The 12,603-nt window shown below is 40.5% G+C and overlaps 1 protein-coding gene across 2 annotated transcripts in view; it reads left to right on the forward strand.

Annotated features, from left to right (window-relative positions):
- Window positions 1-12,603, forward strand: part of METTL27 (methyltransferase like 27) — a 266,987-nt gene that overhangs the window by 157,764 nt on the left and 96,620 nt on the right. The gene's annotated exons all lie outside the window — the stretch shown is intronic.

A 12,603-nucleotide genomic window follows, 5' to 3' on the forward strand; every position in this document is an offset into this window, starting at 1 on the left:
ATTGAGCATCCATAACACACAGCATCTGTGCCTATTAAAAAGATAAAAAAGGTTTTCTGCTTGAACAGCTGAGTGGCAGGAGGCTCTCTGCATGCTCTCTGCATGTGTGAGAGTTGCTCTCACAGCCATCAATTGGACGAGAGAGTCGAGGATTATGAGGAACCTCTGCATGAATCATTTGCATGCAAACTTTTTAGTGCATCAATAGCGCTTTTTGGATCGGAGCAGACCCACAAGGTCTGCTTAGTGTATGCGTAGTGCAACTAGGCCTCTGATTTGAAATCAGAATTTAAAATACTTGTATCTCAATATTCACAGGAAAGCGCTTGTGGAGGCCAGCCTTACCCATAACAGGTGCTGGCAAAAGAGAGGAAGAAAGTGATCTGACCTCATTTGGCCTTGTTTTAAGAATGCGAGGGCATTCTTTTCTTTTGAAAAGGATTGCAGATTAAGCTCTATTGTACCTTTGGTGAAGAGACAAGAATTTTGAAAAGAAACATCTGGCCACCAGAAGTGTGGGCACTGCTCAGTCTGTGTGCTCATTTATTTTATTAGGTATTTATATACCACTGATCAAACAGTTTACAATCAAGTACTCAAACATTTTTCCTATCTGTCCGGGTGGCCTCACAATCTGTCTAACATACCTGGGGCAATGGAGGATTGAGTGAGTTGCCCAAAGTCACAAGGAGCTGCATGAGGTTCAAACCCACAACCTCAGCGTACTGACCACTAAGCCACTCCTTCCTCCACTGATGGAGACTGGTGTGTATGTATGAAATGATTGGCAAATGTTATGTGCTAAAGAGCTCTATACATGCTAGTCTTTTCATGTTATTTACCTTATCCACTGTCCCTGGGAGCTGACTTATATTGGTCAGACTTGGGGTTACCATATTTTGAAAAAGAAAACCCCGGACATATAACCCCACCCCATATCGCTGCCAGCTCTGCCCCATTCTGCCCCCAGTCTCGCCCTCTCTTCTACAATCAGCTCCGGCCGCACATGCTCAGAGGCCCTCTAGACCAGAGCCACATTTTGGATTTGTAGGTACTAGATTCAACGAAAGTTTAGAGCAGTAACAATGTCTGAAGCGCTAGGATCTTGAAGGTTGTATAGAATTCCAGTGGAATTAATGGCTGCTTGGACTTCCTCTGTCATCAATGTGGGATGAACCAACTTGTCAATCAAATGTGTGTCTCTGAAAATTTCACTTTCTTGGAATACAATACAGTTGTAAAAGTTTTGGATCTTTAAAATGACTAGTACTGGCACCTGCCTGATCTATTATTAGTGGGACTCTAGTTTTATCTCATTTCTTTTTGAATTCTGAGCCAAGAGGCAACCTGATTAATTATTTTCAGCAAAATATAATGAATGTTGCATAAAAAGCAATTTGCCTGCTTCCTGGCTCAGTAATGTATCACACATAGTTTAGTGAAAGTCTCAGATTTCCTACCTATAATATATAATATTTTCCAGAAATGTAATATCTTGTTCCATTTCGGTCAGGGCTTTTTTCTGTTCTTTGCTTCTCTGCTACAGAGTTGTATAAAAGCTCCACATATTCTTGCTGGGAAAGCGTCCCACTATATATAAAGTTTTGGGGTGTACAATTATTTTTAAAATATTCCTCAGAGGAAATTTTTTAATTTGAGAAATGATGTGTCCTGGAGAAGTGCAGCATTTAAGCACCTGCCAAACAGTCTGAGTTTGGGAGCATCAATTTCAGGCCATGCTTGTCGGTGCTTTCTAGCGTCCCCCACTTTTCAGGAAGTTTTCTAAAGTCATGGGATTGGAGGCAAGGGCCTGTTGTGGATTTGCAACTAGCAGGCTTTGGGAAGACAGTTTTTTGAAGGAAAGTGCCTTTGTGGCACCTGTTCGATAAAGAAAAGGAGGCTCCATCCTTCTTTCCTTTCTAGTGTAGCAGGTGCTTGAGCAGAATCTAAGCATGACCATCAGATCTAACTTAAAAACATTCCTGTTCAAAGATGCCTTTGATTTTTGATGGTCCTTTTAAGGATATTGTACATATATTTTAGACCTGCTCTTAAAGCCAGCTTCTCTGTTTTCCCTACCTTATGTTTTTTCCCATTTGTTCTTTGCTATCCAAATATTGTAGTTCCTCCCCTTCTCCCTTTGTATCACTGAGTCATTATGTCAATCAGTCTATTATGTATTTCATGTTTGTCTATTGTATGTTTTGATCTAGTATTTATTTCTATGTTCTGTATAACCACCTTGAACCTAGTTTCCAAGTTTATTAATAATTTAATATACCAACCATCAACATGTGTAAAATATATAATGGGGAACATGGATATTCAAACAAAAGAAGGACGAAGACATTGACAAAACTGGAAATGGGGGAAACTGGAAGAAGGGAGAGTTGTTAATTAAAGTAAATAAAGGTTTTTTTAATTAAAAGTATGCTACAATTGAAGAGGTATTTTATCTTGAGCTGTGGAATACGTCTTTAAATAAAAAGGTTTTGAGTTTGGTTTTGAATTTATCAAGAGAATTTTCATGACAGAGATGAGGTGGCATGGCATTCCAAAGTGTGGGAGCTGTGGCGGAAAAGATTGTATTTCCGGTGTAATAGAGTTCTTTGAATGGAGGAACGGTTAGTAAGTTCTGGTCTGCTGATCTGAGGACCCTAGTTGAAGAGTAAGGGATAATGTGTTTATCAAGACATGTTGGAAAGTATGTATGTTTTATTTTGAAGCCGAGCAGAAGAATTTTGTATGTGGTTCGATGTGTCATGCGTAACCAGTACGCTTCACGGAGGAGAAGTGACATGGTCATATTTTCCAGCTTTGCGTATTAGTTTGATAGCTGTATTTTGGATAAGTTGCAGACGACGTGTTTCCTTTTGAGTGATCCCATGATATAAAGAATTGCAATAGTCGAGATGAGAGATGATTAGAGAATGAATTAGGGTTTCAATAGAAGTGGTTTCCAGAACAGAGGTTAGGGAGCGGATGAGACAAAGTTTATAGAAACAGTTTTTTTGTGACAGAGCTAATTTGATCGTGGTAAGGCAAATCTTTATCTAGGATAACTCCTAGTAATTTTATTTTGGATTCCATTTGGATAGGACAAGATTCAATACAGACTTGACCATTTAAAGTTTCATTGTTTTTGATCGGAAAAAGTAAACCGCGGGATTTGGCTATGTTAAGTGATAATGTATTTGTACGGAGCCAATCACTGATTTTATCAAATTTGGAATTGATTTCCTGTTTGTTGATGGGATTTACAGGATTAATGGGATGTAGAAATTGGATGTCGTTCGTATATGCAAAAGTAGTGAATCTGATGGTCAGCAGAGGGGCCAAGAAGATATTGAAAAGTAAAGATGAAATGATCGAACCTTGTTCAGCAGCCATAAAGCTGGTGTAATTGCCCATGCTAGGGTTACCAGATTTTACTTATGTAAAATCTGGACCCATGAACTCGCCCGCCCAGTTCCACCCATCCGGCCCCATTACGCCTACACCACATCCCAGCCTCGCCTCTACCCCTGGGACAGTAGATGGCATGGATAGGCAGACTAGATAGGCCATATGGTCTTTACCTCTGTTTCTATGTCTTTATTCTAAACATTTACACATGTAATCGGCACATACACCTGCTTTAAAGAATTATCTCCAGTGTCTTCTAATCATTATAGGTTCTGATTGATGGGGAAGGGAGGTATTCTTGTCCCTTTTAGATATTTTTCTTTCAAAGTATAGCCTAGGGTTTGCCTCAGAAAGTCAGATTCGATTTCCAAATACTAAAGAAGGGTTCACAGCTGCTCTGCTCCTGCCATTTCACAGTAGTGATAGATTTAGGGTACACATAAGATTCAGAAGTAGCTCTGCTCTATGGTCTTTAGTTCACAAGTCCCATTGCAATGGGCTAGGTGACAGGTTGTTAACTAGGGAAACACCAGAGTTCCAAATGAAAGCTAATGGCTCTGTAGCCCAACAGAGATGAGTTCTAACTGTCCTAGAAGTGCAAAAGAACAAAAGACAACTGCCTCCTCCCTTCCCATAACAAGAACAGTCTCCTCTGCTCGCAACCTTGGAGTCATCTTTGATTATGATCTCTCATTTTCTACATATATCCAACAAGCTGCTACGACCTGTCGCTTCTTTCTCTTCAATAGCACCAAAATTTGCCCCTTCCTCTCTGAGCACACTACCCAGACCCTTGTCCTAGCTCTTGTAACTTCATGCTTAGATTACTGCAATCTACTCCTAACTGATATCCCTCAGTGTTGCCCTCCCCCTTGCAATCTATGCAAAACTCTGCTGCGCGACTCATCTTCTACCAACCACGCTACGCTCATGTCACCCCTCTCCTTAAATCACTTCACTAGCTCCCTATCTGCCATCGTATACAGTTCAAGCTCTTATTGCTTACCTACAAGTGTGTTCATTCTGCTGCCCCTCAATATCTCTCCTTGCTTCTCTCTCCTTATACACCTCTCAGAGAACTCCGTTCCTCAGATAAGTCACTCTTAACTTTACCCTTCTCCTCCACTGCCAATTCCAGATTTCGTTCCTTTCATCTAGCTGCTCCCTAGGCCTGGAATAAATTACCCGAGTTTGTCCGTCAAGCCCCTTCCCTTGTTTAAAAGCAAACTGAAAACCCACCTTTTTGATATAGCCTTCAATCCTTAACCCTACTCCTCTGCCCTCCAACCCAGCCCACTGATTGACCATTCCCCTTGACTGTATCCATGACATCCTGTTTGTCTGTCTTGCCTGTTTAGATTGTAAGCTCTTTCGAGCAGGGACTCTTTTCTTACTCTTTGTGGCTCTGTGCAGCGCTACGTATGTCTGGTAGCGCTATAGAAATAATTAATAGTAGTAGTAGAGAGAATACATGTTCATAACTAGGGCTGGAATAAGGGTGCCTAATCTTTGACACCCAGCAGAAAGAGAACCCATGGATATTTCGTATTACAATTCAGCCCCTGCATCCAGTGGACACAGAGGACATGCCTTGCATATACTAACGCTGGTCTGGAGAGCTCGGGCCAGTCTCCCTCACCTCACTTTAAGGCCAAGATTTCTTCTTACAAGAGACTGTACAGGGTGGAAAGGGCCAAAAGAAACATATTACAGCAGCGCCCCTGATCCAAAGAGGAATTAGATTATACACCTGCAGGACTGAGAGCGCTCCTTTCAGAAACAGGAAACAATAGACTGATTTATATGGACTTGTTACAAGCCGGGGAGGAAACAAGCTCAGAAAAAAGCAAACTGTCTGCATTTCTGTGAGCTGATCTCTGTCCAGATTGCCAAGAGCTCATTTGCCTGTAGTGACCAGGCCTCTCCAGCTCCTCACAGTCTCTCCTTGTCTTTAATGCACAAACGCTCCCTGGTGGCCAGAACTTGCATTGCTGACTTCCAGCAGGCTGTAGAGTTTTAAGGAAGGGGTAATTATAGCAACAGCCTGAGCGGGGACAAAAAAAAGAAAGAACATTATAGAAAATAATCAATAAAATTATTACATTATAAACTTAAATAGCCTTGGAGAAATGAATAAAAAAGTTATAAACACGTGATTGATTTTTCCACTTGAGGGACTGGAGAATTAGATGCGGTTTGCTTGGATCTCAGCAAGGCTTTTTGATACTGTCCACTACAGGAAGATCACAAATTAACTGAGCAGTCTGAAGGTGGGTCTCAAATTAGTGAACAGGATTAGAAGCTGGTGGTGTGACAGATAACAGAGAGTAGCGGTAAGCAAAATTCAGGCCAAGCAGAGAAAAGTTTGGGGGACCTTTTATGTTCAATAAGACTGCGAGCGATATTGAGGTGAGGGGGAAGGAAAAGTAACCGAGCGCATACTGCTGTGGAAGTACCGTTGACAGAACAGAGTGAGCTGAGAATGCTCGCTAAAAACTCCATGGCGAAGAAGCACAGAAGCATTTGCAGGTGAAGTACTGAAATCCAAAGGGTGAGCGATTGAGGTACATGAGCAGGAGAGAGACCTTGGGGTGATAGAATTTAATCATCTCAGAGCCTGTTGTATTCAGCAGACAAAAAGAAGGTGATCAGCCTCTGTACTGGTGAGGCTTTATTTGCAATACTGTTTCAGTTTTGGACTTTGTTATTTCAGGAAGGGTATAATGAGGCTTTAGGCAGTAAGATTGTGTGAGATCTGCACCAAGGCATGAGACTTAAAGACCTAAATTAATTTAATCTTAATTAAATATGGGACTGTCAATAAGATTTGGAGTAGATGACAGCAAAGCATAAAAATAACTTACCAGCAGAGTATCATAAAACAGACTCAATAGGAATTACAGGAAAAGTTCTAACATGGTTTAAAGGATTCCTACAATCCAGAACTTATAGAGTCAAAACAAACAAAGAAAAATCAGAACCATGGTCCAACCCATGTAGAGTGCCACAAGGATCTCCCCTATCTCCCACACTCTTCAACCTATACATTGCCTCCCTAAGCTTCTACCTAGACAAACTAGGTATTACCTCCTACAGCTACGCAGATGATATCACCTTACTCATCCCCTTCGACCAATTTGAGCCCTCCATGATAGGCACAATACACAGAACACTTGAAACAGTAGCAACATGGATGAAAGAACACAAACTAAAACTTAACCCGGACAAAACAAACTTCATCCTCCTTGAAAACAGCAAAACCTCAACTTTGACTAACCCAGAATTAAACTCGATCTCATACCCCATTCAACCCACACTAAAACTCCTCGGAGTGCTGATAGACAGAGGTTGTACCATGCAACCACAAATCAACAAAATAATAAAAACATATTTCGCCACTATGAGAAACCTAAGACAAGTTAGAAAATTATTCGACATAAAACAATTCCAATTCGTAGTTCAATCACTAATCCTAGGCCTAATAGATTACTGCAACATACTATATCACAGCAACAATGCACAGCAACAATGATAAAACAACTTCAAACAATACAAAATACAGCCCTAAGACTTATCTATTCATTGAGAAAATACCGCCACATCACAGAGGCATATCATGACTCACAGTGGCTCCCAATACAAGCCAGAGTACACTTCAAATCCCATTGCCTACTATTCAAAGCTATAAACGGAAACAGCCCTACTTATTGGAAAAATCGACTAACTCATTCCACCTCAAACAGACATAAAAGAACTCACACAATATTCGCACACCTACCAACCAAAAATGTAAAACGAAGAAAAATGTATGACAACCTACTGGCCACCAGAGCAGTGAAACTGGACCGACAACTCACCAACCTGCTGACTTCAACCACAGATTACAAAACCTTCAAAAAAGAAACAAAAACCCTACTCTTCAAAAAAATACATAAAACCAATATAACACAACCAATAATGTTCTAAATCCAGCCTACATTACCAACTATCCCTTAGCAATTTAGATAATGTTCAATCTATTCCTAAATACTTCTTCATATCTCTTCAATATGTACTTCTTAAGATCATAGCAATTCTTATGTAATCCGCCTTGAACCGCAAGGTAAAGGCGGAATAGAAATCACTAATGTAATGTAATGTAATAACAATTCTGATTACTCATGTCAATCAAATTCCCAATATCCCCATCACAACACTGCTGAATTCTAGATACAAGCCTAGCAACATAAATTCAATGAAATCAATATTCAAAACCGTTTAAACATAGAAACATGACAGCAGATAAATGGCCTGTCCAGTCTACCCATCCACAGCATCCACTATCTCCTCCTTTCCCTAAGAGATCCCATATGCCTGTCCTACGCTTTCTTGAATTCAGACACAGCCTTTGTTTCCACCATATCTACTGGGAAACTATTCCATACATTTACCACTTAAAGTAACCTCAGGGGTTTTATTTAACACAGAAGAAGCTCCAAGTGACCCAGGAAATTTCTCATGTTCCAGTCGTACCTCTTGTTTCCATCTCCTTCTTTGATATTCCCACCTCAGGCAGTTTTGTGGGGCTAAGAAACTCCCCTTCGGAACTCAAAAGCAAGCCATCACTGGCCTCTTGCAGCAAGAATACAGCCTCTGCGGATGTGTTCAGCTCACGTGGACAGCTTGCACTCCCAGGTTGTGGAGGCAGAACTCTGGTGTCGGGGCTCAGAGTTGTATTGAGCCCAAGGAGTTCCACCGCACCGTCATTCCTCGCTGGCATCTCCCGCGGGTGATTCCCCAACATAGTTGGCTCTCGTTGGAGTTGCCACAAAAGTTCATCAATGGTGCCAAGAGAGTGTATTTCTGAGCGACGGGAGGCTCCTCTGACACTCTTTCCCCTTCTTTTTGGCATGATAACAGGTAAATTCCAAAATTAGAGGCAAAAATCCACAGCGTCTCATCAGCTATAAGCTACAGCAGCCATCTTGGAAGCACTGGCATGTGCTTTTTAAATAAGGTGTAGCTGGAAACCGCTCATCTATGTATAGATGTGCTCACATTAATGTGCAAATATTTATTTATTTGTTTATATGTTCAAGGCCCAGTTAAAAGCCCACCTCTTCGAGAGTGTTTTCGACTCCTAACTCCTCTGAACTTGGGTTCTGCATCTCCTACCCTCTATGTCACGTCTATCTATCCAAGTTAGATCGTAAGCTCTTCCACGCAGGGAACGTCTATAAATGTCAAAATGTATAGCACTACGTATGCCTTTCAGCGCTATATAGGTGCGTAGTAGTAGTTTATTGAGATTTATTAACTGCCTTTATGAAGAGAGTCACCCAATGGTGTACAACAGGTATAATTCAACAAAAAACTTACAATTTTGTTAACAGCATAACAGTACTAAAAAGACCAAATATAAACATAAATACAATGAATGAGGTAAAGTTAAAATCAGTAAATTGAAACTTATTACTAGGACATAATAAGAAGGTGGGGAGCAGTCCACCCTAGGCACGGTCTTCCTTTTGTAAAACTTTTATGTAAACCGCTTAGAATTTAAAACAGGTGGTATATCAAATGTAATAAACTTGAAGGGCGCGGCGCCCCCTTCCCCCACTCCTCTCCATGTTGCGCGCGCGCCCCTTGCATTCCCCTGTACCTTTTTTACTTCCCAGTCACCCTTACTACACCACTGCATAAGATATAGCCATGTGGCCACTAGGCACATACTGGGATATTCAGCAGGAGACAGTTGGCCATCTCCCACTGAATATTAGCAGTTAGTCAAATCAACCAAACACTAACCAGCCAAGAGCCGTTCCTAGCCAGTGAAATAATGCTGCATACCAAACGGACTGAGTTTTCTGTGCTCCATATCTTACAATGCAAAAAAAAGATGATCTCTTATTACTGCTAAGGAGTGAATTGAAGAGAAGCAGATATAGCTTCAGTCACTTGCAACTGGGAAATGTAAAAGTAACCATTTTGTCACCCAATTCTTTAAACTTAGAGACCAAATCAGAAGAAAAGGAACAAAACTGCGGCCAGTGGCGTAGCAAGGATGAGTGGCGCCCGGGGCGGTGGCACCCCTTCACCATACCTTTTTCACGTCAGCGCGAGCAGCCACCAATTTACTGCCCATGTCAGTTTTGGTGTTCTCTGACATTACTTCCTGGTTGCAGGTTCCGGAAGTGACATCATAGAGAGCACTGAAGCCGACGTGGGCTGCAAGTTGGTGGCTGCATCTACGCATACGTGGATTCTGCCTGGGGCAGGGCGGAATGGGGCAGAACTGAGGGCATGGCCATGGGTCCAGATCTTTACTTCGCTCAATATGGTAACCCTATTACTACGCCACTGCTGAGAACTAATATTCTAAAGAAATGAAATATGCAAGGGCAAATCAAAAATTAAAGGTCATTTTTAAACTACATGATAACCAGAAAAAAGCTAGCTACATGCAATATATGTACTTCTACATTGCCGGTTGGATAGTTCGTCCACACACAGTGCATCACTCGGCCTTTAGTTATGTGGCAGCCATGAGGTCAGAAACATGGACACTCTATTGCAAGATTGCACCATCAAAGAATGGCAAGCAATAGTGTGCTTTCTGTGGGCAGAGGGAGTGAAACTTGTGGAAATTCACCATCGGATATTGTGGGAGAGTCAGTGGGGTGTTGCTGCACAGGGGGATGGATGGAAGGGAGGGATTGGTAACTACCTCACAGGGATTGGGAGGGTGTGAGGGAGGGATGGATGGATAGCTGCTACACAGGGGAATGGGTGGGAGGGGAGGAAAACTATTATTCAGGGGGATGGGAGGGGAGGAAAGATGCACATGGGGGAGAAAGGAGAGAGGAAGAATTGTTGGAGTGGAGGAGAGGAAGGGAGAGAAGAGGTAGAAAGGGGTGGGATGGAAAAATCCTGCATATGGTGAAGGGGAGGGAGACATACATGGAGAAGAGAGAAGAAGAAATGTTGAACATAGGGTGGATGGCAGGGAGTGATGGGGCATGGGGATAGAGAAAAAAAATGGTGCATATCATAATGGAGGAGAGGAAGGGGAAGATGCTGCATGGAGAGGAATAGAGAGCTTTGACCCAGGGCACAAGGCAGGGAGAGAGAGAGATGCTAGATAGTGGGAAAGAAATAAATGTTGGATATGACAGTGGAAGGTAGAAAAAATCATTTTATTTTCTATTTTATGATTAGAATATGTCAGATTTGAAATGTACAGTATATCCTGCCAGAGCTGGTGTTATACAGTGAGCATGAGCTAGGACCTAACAGAGAGAGGATATGTTAAGATCTGTTATCTTTCAGAATAAGGTCTTTTCATATGAAGTAGTTGAGAAATTTGTTAATGTGGACTCAAATGTTATTTTATTGGATAAACGATGCACAGTGGTAGAATCTCAGGTTTCAGCTCTACAAGCTGTTTCAGCTTCAGCAATAAAAGATGGAATTAAAACATATTTGCCTTATTGTACTTTATGGTACTCCTTATAATATAAGATCATTATAAGATCATTCACGGCATCCTTCCTCCCTTAATCCCACTATCTTATAACTCCTCGAGTCCTGACTCTACCAGACCCGCCCAAAGGTATAAATTGTCCTTCCCCTCTCTACACGGTATTCGCTATGCAGGCAAACTGGGAAAATCCCTTCTCTTCAGAATCACAGGTCTTTGGAACGACCTTACTACCCCGCTGCGGAACCTGGGCTCCCTCCAATTATTCCGCAAGCGATTGAAAACCTGGCTTTTCACTAAAATGTAATTCTATCCACCCTTACTCTTCTCTTCTATATATAAGTTCATATATAAGAAATAAAGACCATACTCTTCAAGAAAACTCTGAAAAAAGAAATAAAACCGCAAGTCTCAAACTCCACCTCTCACTAAAGCCAACTACCCCAAACAAATAACCTTACCCATTTCTTACTCTTTTTGAAAATGACCAATTTTTTTTTTGTGTAAGTTCTTGTTGTAATACATCTTGGATAATTCTTTTGTAATCCGCCTTGAACTGCAAGGTAATGGCGGAATAGAAATCCCAAATGTAATGTAAACCTTTTTTTTGTCCTTCTCTTCCTATATTTTAAGTTCTTGTAAACCGTGCCGAGCTCTACAACATCCGTGGAGATGATGCTGTATATAAACTTAAGGTTTAGTTTAGTTTAGTTTATAATAGTCTATTTTTTGCATTTTTCTGTTTTCAAATATCCCAATTGTTATGGTGATGTAAAATCTGAAATGATAAAAATAAAAAAATTGTCACAATCAGTGGGCTTCCACTTGAACTTGCACCATTAAGGAAATTCAGGAAAAGTAATAACAGATTCCAAGTATATTTATGTTTATTCCAATTTTATATAATGCCACCGCCTCGTACAACTGTTCATGGCAGTTTACAATATAATTTATTAAAAGAAAAGAACTCCATTAAAAAGAGAAAAGACCTGTCTTAAATAGAAATATCATTTTACATTGCTGTTTGTGCAGATGAATTCCCTGGATCCAACCCAAAAGGAACACTACAAACAATCAATCAATTTGGCCGTTCTGAGGAATATCTTGCCCAAATGGCATGCTAGATTGAAAAAATATGTTTAAAATTAATCTCTAACCGAATCTCACTAGGAAATTGATTCCAAAAACTAGGTGCTAAATAAAAGAATGTCTTTGAACGGGTAAATTCCCATTTAGTCCTTTTGACTGATGGTAAAACCAACCTATTATCTTGTAATGAGTTTAATGTTCGTAATGGAATATATTATATAGTTATAGAATTAAGGGGTCCTTTTATTAAGGCACGCTAAAGATTAACATGCGCTAAATGCTAAGGTGCCCATAGAATATAATGGATGCCTTAGCATTTAGCGTACGTGTATTTAGTGCGTACTAAATCAATTAGGATACTAAATCAATTAGTGCGTACTAAATCAATTAGGATAAATTGTTTCATCTGCATCAGCCAAGTTATGTATCAACGTTAAGATTTTAAATTATATCCTATATGATATTGGTAACCGATGATAAGAGAGAAATAACGTGATCACGTGATCAAATTTACTTTTATGTCCCAAATGTTTTATAGCTGTGTTTTGTATTGCATGAAGTCTTCTAACATTGAATTTAGAAAGTCCTGCATATACTATATTACAATAATCATTTTTTTGAAATTAAAAAAGCACAAAAGTTATTATTAT

This window comes from Geotrypetes seraphini, chromosome 15, assembly GCF_902459505.1.
Source record: "Geotrypetes seraphini chromosome 15, aGeoSer1.1, whole genome shotgun sequence".
Taxonomy (NCBI): domain Eukaryota; kingdom Metazoa; phylum Chordata; class Amphibia; order Gymnophiona; family Dermophiidae; genus Geotrypetes; species Geotrypetes seraphini.